This window comes from Dipodomys ordii, unplaced genomic scaffold, assembly GCF_000151885.1.
Source record: "Dipodomys ordii isolate 6190 unplaced genomic scaffold, Dord_2.0 Scaffold83, whole genome shotgun sequence".
In the NCBI taxonomy this organism is placed as follows: Eukaryota; Metazoa; Chordata; class Mammalia; order Rodentia; family Heteromyidae; genus Dipodomys; species Dipodomys ordii.
This window is the reverse complement of record NW_012267299.1, coordinates 170,619-173,748: the sequence shown is the minus strand read 5'-3', so window position 1 is coordinate 173,748 and position 3,130 is coordinate 170,619. Positions and strand designations below refer to the sequence as shown.

Sequence of the window (3,130 nt, the reverse complement as noted above, 5' to 3'; positions counted from 1 at the left end):
CTCTACCACTTGAGCCACAGCACCAATTCCGGTTTTCTGGTGGTTTATTGGAGATAAGAGTTTTACAGACTTTCCTGCCTGGGCTTGCTTTGAACTGTGATCCTCAGATCTCAGCCTCCATAGTAGGCAGGATTACAGATGTGAGCCACCAGCTCCCAGCTCAAAGCCATCTATTTTTCAGTTGAGATCTTCTTCTTGACACTCAGAAATCTAATGAACTATCAGGACAGCACTGTCTGTGGTATTTATGTGCTGACTCCCAGTGCTACTGGCTCATTTAGTATTAATTCTCTGATCTTTAGGATCAATCACCAGATTAATCTCCACAGGGTAGTGTAATAGTGCCACAGTCATGGTGTTAGAAAGGATGTGTTCTCAGTCTTTGTACTTCTCCTTCAAGTATGTGTTTACGGGCATCTGAACACCCAATGCTGGCAGATACACCTCTAAGGCCACCTTTTTCATTTGGAAAATATTCTAGGATTTCAAAATGCCATTTTTTAAAATGTAGCATGTTGCTGATACATACCAAACATCTCTAAAGTTAAAAAATAAAACAAAAAATAAATAACCAATGCCTTCTGCCCTCCACCTTCTGCAGTTACTCCAGGATGAAATCATTGTCATCTGTTTCTTCTGAGGGAATGAAAAGTAAAATAAGCTGATGTTTCAACTGACTTATTTTTGACACAAAGATACTTCATTCTCTGCAAATGTCCTTAAATTTTCATGCTCATCTCTTCATGCCTCAAGTTCCTCTTCTGTCCCTTGGAGCTATTAGTACCTACATGCTTGTTTCTTTTATGCACTGGATCAGTTCATCACTAAACATTTTTGTTTTTTTTCCTTTTTTTCTAATTTACTTTATTGTTGTTTTAGAGGTGATGTACAGCAGGGTTACCTTTACATATGTCAGGTATTAAGTACATTTCCTTTCCCATAGTGGGTGTTCCCTCGTTCTCTTCCATTCCCTCTCTCCCATCTCCACCCACAAGTTACATAGTTCACTTTCATCCATGTCCAGTGCATTCCACTGCTGCACCTTTTCACCCTTTTTCCTCTGATTCTGTGCCCTCCCCTCACCCTCCCACAGATATGCATGTGTACTGGCAGTTTTAGATGTGGATTGTATAACAAAAATTAGTGAACCCTGCTCTCTGGAATCTTACAGCTAGGAGGGATGACAGGCAAAAATAAACAATTACATACATGGTGTAGTGTCTGGTAAGCGAATAGATACATAGGAAAGTAATAAGTTCTATATTCAAAACATAAAGCAGTGCAAGGAGAACATAATGTTTTGTTTAAAAATAGCAAAATACTGGAGATGTGTGCCAGTGGTTCACACCTGTAATCCTAGCTACATAGAAGGCTGAGATCGGAGGATCACAGTTTGAAGCCAGCTCCCGCAGGAAAGTCTGTGAGACTCTTTTTTTTTTTTTTGTTTTTTTCTTTTTTGGTACTGGGGATCGAACCCAGGACATTGCACTTGCTAGGCAAGCGCTTTGCCACTGAGCTACATCCCAGCCCGTCTGTGAGACTCTTATCTCCAATTAACCACAAGAAAACTGGAAGTGGCGCTGTGGCTCCAAGTTTAGCCTTGAGCAGTAAAGCTCAGGGACAGTGCCGAGGCCTTGAGTTCAAGCCCCATAACTGATTAAAATTTTTTTTTATTAAAAAATAAATAAAGGGGCTGGGAAGGTGGCTCAGTGGTACAGTGCTTGCCTTGCATGCATGAGGCCCTGGGTTTGATTCCTCAGCACCATATAAGCAAAAAGAAAAAAGCCAGAAGTGGTGCTGTGGCTCAAGTGGTAGAGTGCTAGCCTTGAGCTGAAAAGCTGAGGGACAGCACCCAGGCCCAGAGTTGAGGCCCCATGACCGGACCCCTCCCCCCCCAAAAAAGAAAAAAAAGGCACATGGTAAGTCTTTTACGCCCATTTTCTGCAATAGGGAGCAGGAAAAAATTCACCCTCTTTTCTATTTCTCTCTACTGTGACTCTATAATACTAAAATAAATCCTTGTGTTTTTTTGTTTTTTAAAGCAAATGTAGCTGAGTGCTAGTGACTCATCAGTAAACCTAGCTGCTCAGGAGACTGAAATGCAGAAGACTGAGATTCAAGCCAAACTGTCCAGAAAGTCTGAAGGCTCCATCTCCAAAATAACCATAAAAATCATGGCTGAAGGCATGATTCAAGTGGTAGAGCAACACTAATCAAGCAAACCAAGCAAACTCAAGGTCCTGAGTTCAAACCCCATGTATACATACACATACATATATAAATAAATAAATATAAAATAAATATATAAATACACATATAGGTATTTCACATGTACTTTTTTCTGTGATCCTGAATGAGGTTGAATAAATTATAGTCGTAGATATCCCCCCCAAAAAAAATGGTTTTGAGAAAACAGGTCAAATTTATTTCTTTTTTTTTAGGGGGGAGGTCCAGTCATGGGGCCTTAACTCTGGGCCTGGGTGCTGTCCCTCAGCATTTCAGCTCAAGGCTAGCACTCTACCACTTGAGCCACAGTGCCACTTCCGGTTTTTTTCTTTTTGCTTATGGGGTGCTGAGGAATCGAACCCAGGGCCTCATGCAAGTGCTCTACCACTGAGCCACCTTCCAGCCCCAACTTTTTTCTTTCTTTTTTTTTTTTTTAATTCTATTTATTTTTTGGTTGGTCGTGGGGCCTGAACTCTGGGCCTGGGCACTGTCCCTCAGCTGTTCAGCTCAAGGCTAGTGTTCTATCATTTAAGCCACACCACTACTTCCGGCTTTTTCTGCTTATGTGGTGCTGAGGAATTGAACCCAGGGTCTCATGCATGCAAGGCAAGCACTCTACCACTAAGCCACCTTCCCAGCCTCCCCAACTTATTTCTTAAGTTAACAGTCTGCAACAGGTATTTGAGGCAGTAAGACAACAATTCTTAATACAATTCTAGGACTCTAGTCATAGGTTCAGTTCTTTAGCAAAGGAGAGAAGGGATTTTGGTATCAGGAAGATTTTTTTTTTTTTTTGTCGGTCGTGGGGCTCGAACTCTGGGCCTGGGCGCTGTCCCTCAGCTCTTCAGCTCAAGGCAAGCGCTCTACCATTTGAGCTACAGCGCCACTTCCGGTTTTCTGGTGG

At 42.0% G+C, this 3,130-nt stretch overlaps 1 pseudogene; it reads right to left on the bottom strand.

The window, feature by feature from the left end:
- Nucleotides 1–210: 210 nt before the first annotated feature.
- LOC105992373 overlaps nucleotides 211–3,130 on the bottom strand; it is a 7,629-nt pseudogene continuing 4,709 nt past the window's right edge.